Source organism: Phyllobates terribilis, unplaced genomic scaffold (assembly GCF_046119375.1).
Source record: "Phyllobates terribilis strain yellow unplaced genomic scaffold, ASM4611937v1 Scaffold_1042__1_contigs__length_457206, whole genome shotgun sequence".
Lineage (NCBI taxonomy): Eukaryota > Metazoa > Chordata > Amphibia > Anura > Dendrobatidae > Phyllobates > Phyllobates terribilis.
Genome location: NW_027363802.1, coordinates 154,618 through 170,737, shown reverse-complemented (window position 1 = coordinate 170,737; position 16,120 = coordinate 154,618). Strand labels below are relative to the sequence as shown.

The 16,120-nt window shown below is 41.5% G+C and overlaps 9 non-coding genes across 9 annotated transcripts; all 9 read left to right on the top strand.

Annotated features, from left to right (window-relative positions):
• Positions 1 to 1,602: 1,602 nt before the first annotated feature.
• On the top strand, positions 1,603 to 1,674 carry TRNAE-CUC (transfer RNA glutamic acid (anticodon CUC)). Its single transcript has one exon. It is a non-coding gene; the product is annotated as a tRNA-Glu (tRNA).
• Positions 1,675 to 3,295: 1,621 nt separating this feature from the next.
• TRNAE-CUC (transfer RNA glutamic acid (anticodon CUC)) lies at positions 3,296 to 3,367 on the top strand. The gene has a single exon. It is a non-coding gene; the product is annotated as a tRNA-Glu (tRNA).
• A 1,621-nt stretch (positions 3,368 to 4,988) lies between these two features.
• TRNAE-CUC (transfer RNA glutamic acid (anticodon CUC)) lies at positions 4,989 to 5,060 on the top strand. The gene has a single exon. It is a non-coding gene; the product is annotated as a tRNA-Glu (tRNA).
• A 1,622-nt stretch (positions 5,061 to 6,682) lies between these two features.
• Positions 6,683 to 6,754, top strand: TRNAE-CUC (transfer RNA glutamic acid (anticodon CUC)). Its single transcript has one exon. It is a non-coding gene; the product is annotated as a tRNA-Glu (tRNA).
• A 1,621-nt stretch (positions 6,755 to 8,375) lies between these two features.
• TRNAE-CUC (transfer RNA glutamic acid (anticodon CUC)) lies at positions 8,376 to 8,447 on the top strand. Its single transcript has one exon. It is a non-coding gene; the product is annotated as a tRNA-Glu (tRNA).
• A 1,621-nt stretch (positions 8,448 to 10,068) lies between these two features.
• Positions 10,069 to 10,140, top strand: TRNAE-CUC (transfer RNA glutamic acid (anticodon CUC)). The gene has a single exon. It is a non-coding gene; the product is annotated as a tRNA-Glu (tRNA).
• A 1,621-nt stretch (positions 10,141 to 11,761) lies between these two features.
• On the top strand, positions 11,762 to 11,833 carry TRNAE-CUC (transfer RNA glutamic acid (anticodon CUC)). Its single transcript has one exon. It is a non-coding gene; the product is annotated as a tRNA-Glu (tRNA).
• Positions 11,834 to 13,454: 1,621 nt separating this feature from the next.
• On the top strand, positions 13,455 to 13,526 carry TRNAE-CUC (transfer RNA glutamic acid (anticodon CUC)). Its single transcript has one exon. It is a non-coding gene; the product is annotated as a tRNA-Glu (tRNA).
• A 1,621-nt stretch (positions 13,527 to 15,147) lies between these two features.
• On the top strand, positions 15,148 to 15,219 carry TRNAE-CUC (transfer RNA glutamic acid (anticodon CUC)). Its single transcript has one exon. It is a non-coding gene; the product is annotated as a tRNA-Glu (tRNA).
• Positions 15,220 to 16,120: the final 901 nt, after the last annotated feature.

Below are 16,120 nucleotides of genomic sequence, written 5' to 3'. Positions count from 1 at the left end.
TGCCACCATTCAAAGACTGACGCGTGTTTTTCAATCAAAAATGTTTCTGGTAGATTTTCACTTTGCAACAAAAATACTTAACATTGGCGATGCATTATGACTTTTGCAAAAGATTTCCTTTTGTTTCATAGCTTAAGCCTTTTTCAACTACACAGTTTTACACAAAAGTGTCAAGGGACTCAACAAGCCATGTGTCCTGTCAGTCATTAGGGCTCCCATGTTCTTTCTAATCGGAAACAGTTTAGAACTGAATTGGAAAGTTCAGAGTTAGTGACAAAATCTCTTGAGAAAAGGAGGATGGCACTTGTGAGCAAAAAACTCATGATCTTCAAATTATTCAACTGACGTGCCAAAAACCTTGACCATGTAGCGTGTTTTAGCTCTTGTAATGTTTATGTTTTGTATTCAAAGCAAAACACTCTTTTTTTTTTTTTTTTTTTTTTACACCTGTCTTGCTGTTTACTGTACTGCTTACACCATGTGGAGAAAGACTTAGTTAGTATTCCTATTTGACTGGTTCAATTCCTGCTATGGGAGAGACTTTTTTTTGGGACTAGTGTCCACATTCCAAAGCCGACACGTGCCTTGCAGACAGAATCAGTTTAGGTTGGAACTGCTCTTTGCTGCCAAAAATGCAGACCACCAGATTTTTTGGATATTTATTTGCGCAAAAGCTTATTTGATGTCATATCTCAAACCATTCATATCTCTCACTTTTAATTCCTGGGTGTTAAGGGACTCAACAAGCCTTTATCCCTGTCTGTCATTGGAGCTCCCCTTCCATCAATTGGTGATGTTTTGTTACTGAATGGAAAAGAGCTGTGACTCTCTAGCCAAGATAGTGGCAAAATCAGTTACGGAAACAAGGTACCAGTGCCCCATGTGAGAATCGAACTCACGACCTTCAGATTACGAGACTGACGCGCTACCTGCTGCGCTAACGAGGCAAGATGCATGTAATAATCTGCGGAAGTTGCTTGTGCAAAGCAGTACACCTCTTTTTTTTCATATTGTAAGTGAGCTGGCAGTACATCTTCTCCCGTATGGTCTAGCGCTTAGGATTCCTGGTTTTCACCCAGGTGGCCTGGGTTCGACTCCCGGTATGGAAACGCATCCTTTTCTACACCGTTGCCAACATTCAAAGACTGACGTGTGTTTTTAAAACAAACGTATTTCAGGTAGGATTTGTTTTTTTCAGGCAAAAATGCTGAACGCCCGCGTTTTGGCACTTCATTCTGACCCTTCACGCAAGATTCAATTTGGATTCGTAGCTCAACTCATTCTCAACCACCCCTTTTTACACCAAAGTGTCAAGAGACTCAACAACTCATGGGTCCTGTAAGTTATTTGGATTCCCATTTCCTTTCTAATGGAAAACGTAGAATTGAATGGAAAAGTTCTAAGTTGGTGACAAAATCTCTCGAGAAAAGGAGGGAACAGTGCCCCGTGTGAGGCTCAAACTCACAACCTTCAGATTACGAGACTGACGCACTACCTACTGCGCTAACGAAGCAAGTTGCACCTGCAGATCTGCAGAAGTTTATTGTGCATAGCAGAAAACTTATTTTTTTCATAATGTCACTGAGACGTTAGCGCATCTTTTCCCATATGGTCTAGCGGTTAGGATTCCTGGTTCTCACCCAGGTGGCCCGGGTTCGACTCCCGGTATGGGAATGCACCTTTATCTTAGCTACTGCCACCATTCAAAGACTGACGCGTGTTTTTCAATCAAAAATGTTTCTGGTAGATTTTCACTTTGCAACAAAAATACTTAACATTGGCGATGCATTATGACTTTTGCAAAAGATTTCCTTTTGTTTCATAGCTTAAGCCTTTTTCAACTACACAGTTTTACACAAAAGTGTCAAGGGACTCAACAAGCCATGTGTCCTGTCAGTCATTAGGGCTCCCATGTTCTTTCTAATCGGAAACAGTTTAGAACTGAATTGGAAAGTTCAGAGTTAGTGACAAAATCTCTTGAGAAAAGGAGGATGGCACTTGTGAGCAAAAAACTCATGATCTTCAAATTATTCAACTGACGTGCCAAAAACCTTGACCATGTAGCGTGTTTTAGCTCTTGTAATGTTTATGTTTTGTATTCAAAGCAAAACACTCTTTTTTTTTTTTTTTTTTTTTACACCTGTCTTGCTGTTTACTGTACTGCTTACACCATGTGGAGAAAGACTTAGTTAGTATTCCTGGTTGACTGGTTCAATTCCTGCTATGGGAGAGACTTTTTTTTGGGACTAGTGTCCACATTCCAAAGCCGACACGTGCCTTGCAGACAGAATCAGTTTAGGATGGAACTGCTCTTTGCTGCCAAAAATGCAGACCACCAGATTTTTTGGATATTTATTTGCACAAAAGCTTATTTGATGTCATATCTCAAACCATTCATATCTCTCACTTTTAATTCCTGGGTGTTAAGGGACTCAACAAGCCTTTATCCCTGTCTGTCATTGGAGCTCCCCTTCCATCAATTGGTGATGTTTTGTTACTGAATGGAAAAGAGCTGTGACTCTCTAGCCAAGATAGTGGCAAAATCAGTTACGGAAACAAGGTACCAGTGCCCCATGTGAGAATCGAACTCACGACCTTCAGATTACGAGACTGACGCGCTACCTGCTGCGCTAACGAGGCAAGATGCATGTAATAATCTGCGGAAGTTGCTTGTGCAAAGCAGTACACCTCTTTTTTTTCATATTGTAAGTGAGCTGGCAGTAAATCTTCTCCCGTATGGTCTAGCGCTTAGGATTCCTGGTTTTCACCCAGGTGGCCTGGGTTCGACTCCCGGTATGGAAACGCATCCTTTTCTGCACCGTTGCCAACATTCAAAGACTGACGTGTGTTTTTAAAACAAACGTATTTCAGGTAGGATTTGTTTTTTTCAGGCAAAAATGCTGAACGCCCGCGTTTTGGCACTTCATTCTGACCCTTCACGCAAGATTCAATTTGGATTCGTAGCTCAACTCATTCTCAACCACCCCTTTTTACACCAAAGTGTCAAGAGACTCAACAACTCATGGGTCCTGTAAGTTATTTGGATTCCCATTTCCTTTCTAATGGAAAACGTAGAATTGAATGGAAAAGTTCTAAGTTGGTGACAAAATCTCTCGAGAAAAGGAGGGAACAGTGCCCCGTGTGAGGCTCAAACTCACAACCTTCAGATTACGAGACTGACGCACTACCTACTGCGCTAACGAAGCAAGTTGCACCTGCAGATCTGCAGAAGTTTATTGTGCATAGCAGAAAACTTATTTTTTTCATAATGTCACTGAGACGTTAGCGCATCTTTTCCCATATGGTCTAGCGGTTAGGATTCCTGGTTCTCACCCAGGTGGCCCGGGTTCGACTCCCGGTATGGGAATGCACCTTTATCTTAGCTACTGCCACCATTCAAAGACTGACGCGTGTTTTTCAATCAAAAATGTTTCTGGTAGATTTTCACTTTGCAACAAAAATACTTAACATTGGCGATGCATTATGACTTTTGCAAAAGATTTCCTTTTGTTTCATAGCTTAAGCCTTTTTCAACTACACAGTTTTACACAAAAGTGTCAAGGGACTCAACAAGCCATGTGTCCTGTCAGTCATTAGGGCTCCCATGTTCTTTCTAATCGGAAACAGTTTAGAACTGAATTGGAAAGTTCAGAGTTAGTGACAAAATCTCTTGAGAAAAGGAGGATGGCACTTGTGAGCAAAAAACTCATGATCTTCAAATTATTCAACTGACGTGCCAAAAACCTTGACCATGTAGCGTGTTTTAGCTCTTGTAATGTTTATGTTTTGTATTCAAAGCAAAACACTCTTTTTTTTTTTTTTTTTTTTTACACCTGTCTTGCTGTTTACTGTACTGCTTACACCATGTGGAGAAAGACTTAGTTAGTATTCCTGGTTGACTGGTTCAATTCCTGCTATGGGAGAGACTTTTTTTTGGGACTAGTGTCCACATTCCAAAGCCGACACGTGCCTTGCAGACAGAATCAGTTTAGGATGGAACTGCTCTTTGCTGCCAAAAATGCAGACCACCAGATTTTTTGGATATTTATTTGCACAAAAGCTTATTTGATGTCATATCTCAAACCATTCATATCTCTCACTTTTAATTCCTGGGTGTTAAGGGACTCAACAAGCCTTTATCCCTGTCTGTCATTGGAGCTCCCCTTCCATCAATTGGTGATGTTTTGTTACTGAATGGAAAAGAGCTGTGACTCTCTAGCCAAGATAGTGGCAAAATCAGTTACGGAAACAAGGTACCAGTGCCCCATGTGAGAATCGAACTCACGACCTTCAGATTACGAGACTGACGCGCTACCTGCTGCGCTAACGAGGCAAGATGCATGTAATAATCTGCGGAAGTTGCTTGTGCAAAGCAGTACACCTCTTTTTTTTCATATTGTAAGTGAGCTGGCAGTACATCTTCTCCCGTATGGTCTAGCGCTTAGGATTCCTGGTTTTCACCCAGGTGGCCTGGGTTCGACTCCCGGTATGGAAACGCATCCTTTTCTACACCGTTGCCAACATTCAAAGACTGACGTGTGTTTTTAAAACAAACGTATTTCAGGTAGGATTTGTTTTTTTCAGGCAAAAATGCTGAACGCCCGCGTTTTGGCACTTCATTCTGACCCTTCACGCAAGATTCAATTTGGATTCGTAGCTCAACTCATTCTCAACCACCCCTTTTTACACCAAAGTGTCAAGAGACTCAACAACTCATGGGTCCTGTAAGTTATTTGGATTCCCATTTCCTTTCTAATGGAAAACGTAGAATTGAATGGAAAAGTTCTAAGTTGGTGACAAAATCTCTCGAGAAAAGGAGGGAACAGTGCCCCGTGTGAGGCTCAAACTCACAACCTTCAGATTACGAGACTGACGCACTACCTACTGCGCTAACGAAGCAAGTTGCACCTGCAGATCTGCAGAAGTTTATTGTGCATAGCAGAAAACTTATTTTTTTCATAATGTCACTGAGACGTTAGCGCATCTTTTCCCATATGGTCTAGCGGTTAGGATTCCTGGTTCTCACCCAGGTGGCCCGGGTTCGACTCCCGGTATGGGAATGCACCTTTATCTTAGCTACTGCCACCATTCAAAGACTGACGCGTGTTTTTCAATCAAAAATGTTTCTGGTAGATTTTCACTTTGCAACAAAAATACTTAACATTGGCGATGCATTATGACTTTTGCAAAAGATTTCCTTTTGTTTCATAGCTTAAGCCTTTTTCAACTACACAGTTTTACACAAAAGTGTCAAGGGACTCAACAAGCCATGTGTCCTGTCAGTCATTAGGGCTCCCATGTTCTTTCTAATCGGAAACAGTTTAGAACTGAATTGGAAAGTTCAGAGTTAGTGACAAAATCTCTTGAGAAAAGGAGGATGGCACTTGTGAGCAAAAAACTCATGATCTTCAAATTATTCAACTGACGTGCCAAAAACCTTGACCATGTAGCGTGTTTTAGCTCTTGTAATGTTTATGTTTTGTATTCAAAGCAAAACACTCTTTTTTTTTTTTTTTTTTTTTTACACCTGTCTTGCTGTTTACTGTACTGCTTACACCATGTGGAGAAAGACTTAGTTAGTATTCCTATTTGACTGGTTCAATTCCTGCTATGGGAGAGACTTTTTTTTGGGACTAGTGTCCACATTCCAAAGCCGACACGTGCCTTGCAGACAGAATCAGTTTAGGTTGGAACTGCTCTTTGCTGCCAAAAATGCAGACCACCAGATTTTTTGGATATTTATTTGCGCAAAAGCTTATTTGATGTCATATCTCAAACCATTCATATCTCTCACTTTTAATTCCTGGGTGTTAAGGGACTCAACAAGCCTTTATCCCTGTCTGTCATTGGAGCTCCCCTTCCATCAATTGGTGATGTTTTGTTACTGAATGGAAAAGAGCTGTGACTCTCTAGCCAAGATAGTGGCAAAATCAGTTACGGAAACAAGGTACCAGTGCCCCATGTGAGAATCGAACTCACGACCTTCAGATTACGAGACTGACGCGCTACCTGCTGCGCTAACGAGGCAAGATGCATGTAATAATCTGCGGAAGTTGCTTGTGCAAAGCAGTACACCTCTTTTTTTTCATATTGTAAGTGAGCTGGCAGTACATCTTCTCCCGTATGGTCTAGCGCTTAGGATTCCTGGTTTTCACCCAGGTGGCCTGGGTTCGACTCCCGGTATGGAAACGCATCCTTTTCTACACCGTTGCCAACATTCAAAGACTGACGTGTGTTTTTAAAACAAACGTATTTCAGGTAGGATTTGTTTTTTTCAGGCAAAAATGCTGAACGCCCGCGTTTTGGCACTTCATTCTGACCCTTCACGCAAGATTCAATTTGGATTCGTAGCTCAACTCATTCTCAACCACCCCTTTTTACACCAAAGTGTCAAGAGACTCAACAACTCATGGGTCCTGTAAGTTATTTGGATTCCCATTTCCTTTCTAATGGAAAACGTAGAATTGAATGGAAAAGTTCTAAGTTGGTGACAAAATCTCTCGAGAAAAGGAGGGAACAGTGCCCCGTGTGAGGCTCAAACTCACAACCTTCAGATTACGAGACTGACGCACTACCTACTGCGCTAACGAAGCAAGTTGCACCTGCAGATCTGCAGAAGTTTATTGTGCATAGCAGAAAACTTATTTTTTTCATAATGTCACTGAGACGTTAGCGCATCTTTTCCCATATGGTCTAGCGGTTAGGATTCCTGGTTCTCACCCAGGTGGCCCGGGTTCGACTCCCGGTATGGGAATGCACCTTTATCTTAGCTACTGCCACCATTCAAAGACTGACGCGTGTTTTTCAATCAAAAATGTTTCTGGTAGATTTTCACTTTGCAACAAAAATACTTAACATTGGCGATGCATTATGACTTTTGCAAAAGATTTCCTTTTGTTTCATAGCTTAAGCCTTTTTCAACTACACAGTTTTACACAAAAGTGTCAAGGGACTCAACAAGCCATGTGTCCTGTCAGTCATTAGGGCTCCCATGTTCTTTCTAATCGGAAACAGTTTAGAACTGAATTGGAAAGTTCAGAGTTAGTGACAAAATCTCTTGAGAAAAGGAGGATGGCACTTGTGAGCAAAAAACTCATGATCTTCAAATTATTCAACTGACGTGCCAAAAACCTTGACCATGTAGCGTGTTTTAGCTCTTGTAATGTTTATGTTTTGTATTCAAAGCAAAACACTCTTTTTTTTTTTTTTTTTTTTTACACCTGTCTTGCTGTTTACTGTACTGCTTACACCATGTGGAGAAAGACTTAGTTAGTATTCCTGGTTGACTGGTTCAATTCCTGCTATGGGAGAGACTTTTTTTTGGGACTAGTGTCCACATTCCAAAGCCGACACGTGCCTTGCAGACAGAATCAGTTTAGGATGGAACTGCTCTTTGCTGCCAAAAATGCAGACCACCAGATTTTTTGGATATTTATTTGCACAAAAGCTTATTTGATGTCATATCTCAAACCATTCATATCTCTCACTTTTAATTCCTGGGTGTTAAGGGACTCAACAAGCCTTTATCCCTGTCTGTCATTGGAGCTCCCCTTCCATCAATTGGTGATGTTTTGTTACTGAATGGAAAAGAGCTGTGACTCTCTAGCCAAGATAGTGGCAAAATCAGTTACGGAAACAAGGTACCAGTGCCCCATGTGAGAATCGAACTCACGACCTTCAGATTACGAGACTGACGCGCTACCTGCTGCGCTAACGAGGCAAGATGCATGTAATAATCTGCGGAAGTTGCTTGTGCAAAGCAGTACACCTCTTTTTTTTCATATTGTAAGTGAGCTGGCAGTAAATCTTCTCCCGTATGGTCTAGCGCTTAGGATTCCTGGTTTTCACCCAGGTGGCCTGGGTTCGACTCCCGGTATGGAAACGCATCCTTTTCTGCACCGTTGCCAACATTCAAAGACTGACGTGTGTTTTTAAAACAAACGTATTTCAGGTAGGATTTGTTTTTTTCAGGCAAAAATGCTGAACGCCCGCGTTTTGGCACTTCATTCTGACCCTTCACGCAAGATTCAATTTGGATTCGTAGCTCAACTCATTCTCAACCACCCCTTTTTACACCAAAGTGTCAAGAGACTCAACAACTCATGGGTCCTGTAAGTTATTTGGATTCCCATTTCCTTTCTAATGGAAAACGTAGAATTGAATGGAAAAGTTCTAAGTTGGTGACAAAATCTCTCGAGAAAAGGAGGGAACAGTGCCCCGTGTGAGGCTCAAACTCACAACCTTCAGATTACGAGACTGACGCACTACCTACTGCGCTAACGAAGCAAGTTGCACCTGCAGATCTGCAGAAGTTTATTGTGCATAGCAGAAAACTTATTTTTTTCATAATGTCACTGAGACGTTAGCGCATCTTTTCCCATATGGTCTAGCGGTTAGGATTCCTGGTTCTCACCCAGGTGGCCCGGGTTCGACTCCCGGTATGGGAATGCACCTTTATCTTAGCTACTGCCACCATTCAAAGACTGACGCGTGTTTTTCAATCAAAAATGTTTCTGGTAGATTTTCACTTTGCAACAAAAATACTTAACATTGGCGATGCATTATGACTTTTGCAAAAGATTTCCTTTTGTTTCATAGCTTAAGCCTTTTTCAACTACACAGTTTTACACAAAAGTGTCAAGGGACTCAACAAGCCATGTGTCCTGTCAGTCATTAGGGCTCCCATGTTCTTTCTAATCGGAAACAGTTTAGAACTGAATTGGAAAGTTCAGAGTTAGTGACAAAATCTCTTGAGAAAAGGAGGATGGCACTTGTGAGCAAAAAACTCATGATCTTCAAATTATTCAACTGACGTGCCAAAAACCTTGACCATGTAGCGTGTTTTAGCTCTTGTAATGTTTATGTTTTGTATTCAAAGCAAAACACTCTTTTTTTTTTTTTTTTTTTTTACACCTGTCTTGCTGTTTACTGTACTGCTTACACCATGTGGAGAAAGACTTAGTTAGTATTCCTGGTTGACTGGTTCAATTCCTGCTATGGGAGAGACTTTTTTTTGGGACTAGTGTCCACATTCCAAAGCCGACACGTGCCTTGCAGACAGAATCAGTTTAGGATGGAACTGCTCTTTGCTGCCAAAAATGCAGACCACCAGATTTTTTGGATATTTATTTGCACAAAAGCTTATTTGATGTCATATCTCAAACCATTCATATCTCTCACTTTTAATTCCTGGGTGTTAAGGGACTCAACAAGCCTTTATCCCTGTCTGTCATTGGAGCTCCCCTTCCATCAATTGGTGATGTTTTGTTACTGAATGGAAAAGAGCTGTGACTCTCTAGCCAAGATAGTGGCAAAATCAGTTACGGAAACAAGGTACCAGTGCCCCATGTGAGAATCGAACTCACGACCTTCAGATTACGAGACTGACGCGCTACCTGCTGCGCTAACGAGGCAAGATGCATGTAATAATCTGCGGAAGTTGCTTGTGCAAAGCAGTACACCTCTTTTTTTTCATATTGTAAGTGAGCTGGCAGTACATCTTCTCCCGTATGGTCTAGCGCTTAGGATTCCTGGTTTTCACCCAGGTGGCCTGGGTTCGACTCCCGGTATGGAAACGCATCCTTTTCTACACCGTTGCCAACATTCAAAGACTGACGTGTGTTTTTAAAACAAACGTATTTCAGGTAGGATTTGTTTTTTTCAGGCAAAAATGCTGAACGCCCGCGTTTTGGCACTTCATTCTGACCCTTCACGCAAGATTCAATTTGGATTCGTAGCTCAACTCATTCTCAACCACCCCTTTTTACACCAAAGTGTCAAGAGACTCAACAACTCATGGGTCCTGTAAGTTATTTGGATTCCCATTTCCTTTCTAATGGAAAACGTAGAATTGAATGGAAAAGTTCTAAGTTGGTGACAAAATCTCTCGAGAAAAGGAGGGAACAGTGCCCCGTGTGAGGCTCAAACTCACAACCTTCAGATTACGAGACTGACGCACTACCTACTGCGCTAACGAAGCAAGTTGCACCTGCAGATCTGCAGAAGTTTATTGTGCATAGCAGAAAACTTATTTTTTTCATAATGTCACTGAGACGTTAGCGCATCTTTTCCCATATGGTCTAGCGGTTAGGATTCCTGGTTCTCACCCAGGTGGCCCGGGTTCGACTCCCGGTATGGGAATGCACCTTTATCTTAGCTACTGCCACCATTCAAAGACTGACGCGTGTTTTTCAATCAAAAATGTTTCTGGTAGATTTTCACTTTGCAACAAAAATACTTAACATTGGCGATGCATTATGACTTTTGCAAAAGATTTCCTTTTGTTTCATAGCTTAAGCCTTTTTCAACTACACAGTTTTACACAAAAGTGTCAAGGGACTCAACAAGCCATGTGTCCTGTCAGTCATTAGGGCTCCCATGTTCTTTCTAATCGGAAACAGTTTAGAACTGAATTGGAAAGTTCAGAGTTAGTGACAAAATCTCTTGAGAAAAGGAGGATGGCACTTGTGAGCAAAAAACTCATGATCTTCAAATTATTCAACTGACGTGCCAAAAACCTTGACCATGTAGCGTGTTTTAGCTCTTGTAATGTTTATGTTTTGTATTCAAAGCAAAACACTCTTTTTTTTTTTTTTTTTTTTTACACCTGTCTTGCTGTTTACTGTACTGCTTACACCATGTGGAGAAAGACTTAGTTAGTATTCCTGGTTGACTGGTTCAATTCCTGCTATGGGAGAGACTTTTTTTTGGGACTAGTGTCCACATTCCAAAGCCGACACGTGCCTTGCAGACAGAATCAGTTTAGGATGGAACTGCTCTTTGCTGCCAAAAATGCAGACCACCAGATTTTTTGGATATTTATTTGCACAAAAGCTTATTTGATGTCATATCTCAAACCATTCATATCTCTCACTTTTAATTCCTGGGTGTTAAGGGACTCAACAAGCCTTTATCCCTGTCTGTCATTGGAGCTCCCCTTCCATCAATTGGTGATGTTTTGTTACTGAATGGAAAAGAGCTGTGACTCTCTAGCCAAGATAGTGGCAAAATCAGTTACGGAAACAAGGTACCAGTGCCCCATGTGAGAATCGAACTCACGACCTTCAGATTACGAGACTGACGCGCTACCTGCTGCGCTAACGAGGCAAGATGCATGTAATAATCTGCGGAAGTTGCTTGTGCAAAGCAGTACACCTCTTTTTTTTCATATTGTAAGTGAGCTGGCAGTACATCTTCTCCCGTATGGTCTAGCGCTTAGGATTCCTGGTTTTCACCCAGGTGGCCTGGGTTCGACTCCCGGTATGGAAACGCATCCTTTTCTACACCGTTGCCAACATTCAAAGACTGACGTGTGTTTTTAAAACAAACGTATTTCAGGTAGGATTTGTTTTTTTCAGGCAAAAATGCTGAACGCCCGCGTTTTGGCACTTCATTCTGACCCTTCACGCAAGATTCAATTTGGATTCGTAGCTCAACTCATTCTCAACCACCCCTTTTTACACCAAAGTGTCAAGAGACTCAACAACTCATGGGTCCTGTAAGTTATTTGGATTCCCATTTCCTTTCTAATGGAAAACGTAGAATTGAATGGAAAAGTTCTAAGTTGGTGACAAAATCTCTCGAGAAAAGGAGGGAACAGTGCCCCGTGTGAGGCTCAAACTCACAACCTTCAGATTACGAGACTGACGCACTACCTACTGCGCTAACGAAGCAAGTTGCACCTGCAGATCTGCAGAAGTTTATTGTGCATAGCAGAAAACTTATTTTTTTCATAATGTCACTGAGACGTTAGCGCATCTTTTCCCATATGGTCTAGCGGTTAGGATTCCTGGTTCTCACCCAGGTGGCCCGGGTTCGACTCCCGGTATGGGAATGCACCTTTATCTTAGCTACTGCCACCATTCAAAGACTGACGCGTGTTTTTCAATCAAAAATGTTTCTGGTAGATTTTCACTTTGCAACAAAAATACTTAACATTGGCGATGCATTATGACTTTTGCAAAAGATTTCCTTTTGTTTCATAGCTTAAGCCTTTTTCAACTACACAGTTTTACACAAAAGTGTCAAGGGACTCAACAAGCCATGTGTCCTGTCAGTCATTAGGGCTCCCATGTTCTTTCTAATCGGAAACAGTTTAGAACTGAATTGGAAAGTTCAGAGTTAGTGACAAAATCTCTTGAGAAAAGGAGGATGGCACTTGTGAGCAAAAAACTCATGATCTTCAAATTATTCAACTGACGTGCCAAAAACCTTGACCATGTAGCGTGTTTTAGCTCTTGTAATGTTTATGTTTTGTATTCAAAGCAAAACACTCTTTTTTTTTTTTTTTTTTTTTACACCTGTCTTGCTGTTTACTGTACTGCTTACACCATGTGGAGAAAGACTTAGTTAGTATTCCTGGTTGACTGGTTCAATTCCTGCTATGGGAGAGACTTTTTTTTGGTACTAGTGTCCACATTCCAAAGCCGACACGTGCCTTGCAGACAGAATCAGTTTAGGATGGAACTGCTCTTTGCTGCCAAAAATGCAGACCACCAGATTTTTTGGATATTTATTTGCACAAAAGCTTATTTGATGTCATATCTCAAACCATTCATATCTCTCACTTTTAATTCCTGGGTGTTAAGGGACTCAACAAGCCTTTATCCCTGTCTGTCATTGGAGCTCCCCTTCCATCAATTGGTGATGTTTTGTTACTGAATGGAAAAGAGCTGTGACTCTCTAGCCAAGATAGTGGCAAAATCAGTTACGGAAACAAGGTACCAGTGCCCCATGTGAGAATCGAACTCACGACCTTCAGATTACGAGACTGACGCGCTACCTGCTGCGCTAACGAGGCAAGATGCATGTAATAATCTGCGGAAGTTGCTTGTGCAAAGCAGTACACCTCTTTTTTTTCATATTGTAAGTGAGCTGGCAGTACATCTTCTCCCGTATGGTCTAGCGCTTAGGATTCCTGGTTTTCACCCAGGTGGCCTGGGTTCGACTCCCGGTATGGAAACGCATCCTTTTCTACACCGTTGCCAACATTCAAAGACTGACGTGTGTTTTTAAAACAAACGTATTTCAGGTAGGATTTGTTTTTTTCAGGCAAAAATGCTGAACGCCCGCGTTTTGGCACTTCATTCTGACCCTTCACGCAAGATTCAATTTGGATTCGTAGCTCAACTCATTCTCAACCACCCCTTTTTACACCAAAGTGTCAAGAGACTCAACAACTCATGGGTCCTGTAAGTTATTTGGATTCCCATTTCCTTTCTAATGGAAAACGTAGAATTGAATGGAAAAGTTCTAAGTTGGTGACAAAATCTCTCGAGAAAAGGAGGGAACAGTGCCCCGTGTGAGGCTCAAACTCACAACCTTCAGATTACGAGACTGACGCACTACCTACTGCGCTAACGAAGCAAGTTGCACCTGCAGATCTGCAGAAGTTTATTGTGCATAGCAGAAAACTTATTTTTTTCATAATGTCACTGAGACGTTAGCGCATCTTTTCCCATATGGTCTAGCGGTTAGGATTCCTGGTTCTCACCCAGGTGGCCCGGGTTCGACTCCCGGTATGGGAATGCACCTTTATCTTAGCTACTGCCACCATTCAAAGACTGACGCGTGTTTTTCAATCAAAAATGTTTCTGGTAGATTTTCACTTTGCAACAAAAATACTTAACATTGGCGATGCATTATGACTTTTGCAAAAGATTTCCTTTTGTTTCATAGCTTAAGCCTTTTTCAACTACACAGTTTTACACAAAAGTGTCAAGGGACTCAACAAGCCATGTGTCCTGTCAGTCATTAGGGCTCCCATGTTCTTTCTAATCGGAAACAGTTTAGAACTGAATTGGAAAGTTCAGAGTTAGTGACAAAATCTCTTGAGAAAAGGAGGATGGCACTTGTGAGCAAAAAACTCATGATCTTCAAATTATTCAACTGACGTGCCAAAAACCTTGACCATGTAGCGTGTTTTAGCTCTTGTAATGTTTATGTTTTGTATTCAAAGCAAAACACTCTTTTTTTTTTTTTTTTTTTTTACACCTGTCTTGCTGTTTACTGTACTGCTTACACCATGTGGAGAAAGACTTAGTTAGTATTCCTGGTTGACTGGTTCAATTCCTGCTATGGGAGAGACTTTTTTTTGGGACTAGTGTCCACATTCCAAAGCCGACACGTGCCTTGCAGACAGAATCAGTTTAGGATGGAACTGCTCTTTGCTGCCAAAAATGCAGACCACCAGATTTTTTGGATATTTATTTGCACAAAAGCTTATTTGATGTCATATCTCAAACCATTCATATCTCTCACTTTTAATTCCTGGGTGTTAAGGGACTCAACAAGCCTTTATCCCTGTCTGTCATTGGAGCTCCCCTTCCATCAATTGGTGATGTTTTGTTACTGAATGGAAAAGAGCTGTGACTCTCTAGCCAAGATAGTGGCAAAATCAGTTACGGAAACAAGGTACCAGTGCCCCATGTGAGAATCGAACTCACGACCTTCAGATTACGAGACTGACGCGCTACCTGCTGCGCTAACGAGGCAAGATGCATGTAATAATCTGCGGAAGTTGCTTGTGCAAAGCAGTACACCTCTTTTTTTTCATATTGTAAGTGAGCTGGCAGTACATCTTCTCCCGTATGGTCTAGCGCTTAGGATTCCTGGTTTTCACCCAGGTGGCCTGGGTTCGACTCCCGGTATGGAAACGCATCCTTTTCTACACCGTTGCCAACATTCAAAGACTGACGTGTGTTTTTAAAACAAACGTATTTCAGGTAGGATTTGTTTTTTTCAGGCAAAAATGCTGAACGCCCGCGTTTTGGCACTTCATTCTGACCCTTCACGCAAGATTCAATTTGGATTCGTAGCTCAACTCATTCTCAACCACCCCTTTTTACACCAAAGTGTCAAGAGACTCAACAACTCATGGGTCCTGTAAGTTATTTGGATTCCCATTTCCTTTCTAATGGAAAACGTAGAATTGAATGGAAAAGTTCTAAGTTGGTGACAAAATCTCTCGAGAAAAGGAGGGAACAGTGCCCCGTGTGAGGCTCAAACTCACAACCTTCAGATTACGAGACTGACGCACTACCTACTGCGCTAACGAAGCAAGTTGCACCTGCAGATCTGCAGAAGTTTATTGTGCATAGCAGAAAACTTATTTTTTTCATAATGTCACTGAGACGTTAGCGCATCTTTTCCCATATGGTCTAGCGGTTAGGATTCCTGGTTCTCACCCAGGTGGCCCGGGTTCGACTCCCGGTATGGGAATGCACCTTTATCTTAGCTACTGCCACCATTCAAAGACTGACGCGTGTTTTTCAATCAAAAATGTTTCTGGTAGATTTTCACTTTGCAACAAAAATACTTAACATTGGCGATGCATTATGACTTTTGCAAAAGATTTCCTTTTGTTTCATAGCTTAAGCCTTTTTCAACTACACAGTTTTACACAAAAGTGTCAAGGGACTCAACAAGCCATGTGTCCTGTCAGTCATTAGGGCTCCCATGTTCTTTCTAATCGGAAACAGTTTAGAACTGAATTGGAAAGTTCAGAGTTAGTGACAAAATCTCTTGAGAAAAGGAGGATGGCACTTGTGAGCAAAAAACTCATGATCTTCAAATTATTCAACTGACGTGCCAAAAACCTTGACCATGTAGCGTGTTTTAGCTCTTGTAATGTTTATGTTTTGTATTCAAAGCAAAACACTCTTTTTTTTTTTTTTTTTTTTTACACCTGTCTTGCTGTTTACTGTACTGCTTACACCATGTGGAGAAAGACTTAGTTAGTATTCCTGGTTGACTGGTTCAATTCCTGCTATGGGAGAGACTTTTTTTTGGGACTAGTGTCCACATTCCAAAGCCGACACGTGCCTTGCAGACAGAATCAGTTTAGGATGGAACTGCTCTTTGCTGCCAAAAATGCAGACCACCAGATTTTTTGGATATTTATTTGCACAAAAGCTTATTTGATGTCATATCTCAAACCATTCATATCTCTCACTTTTAATTCCTGGGTGTTAAGGGACTCAACAAGCCTTTATCCCTGTCTGTCATTGGAGCTCCCCTTCCATCAATTGGTGATGTTTTGTTACTGAATGGAAAAGAGCTGTGACTCTCTAGCCAAGATAGTGGCAAAATCAGTTACGGAAACAAGGTACCAGTGCCCCAT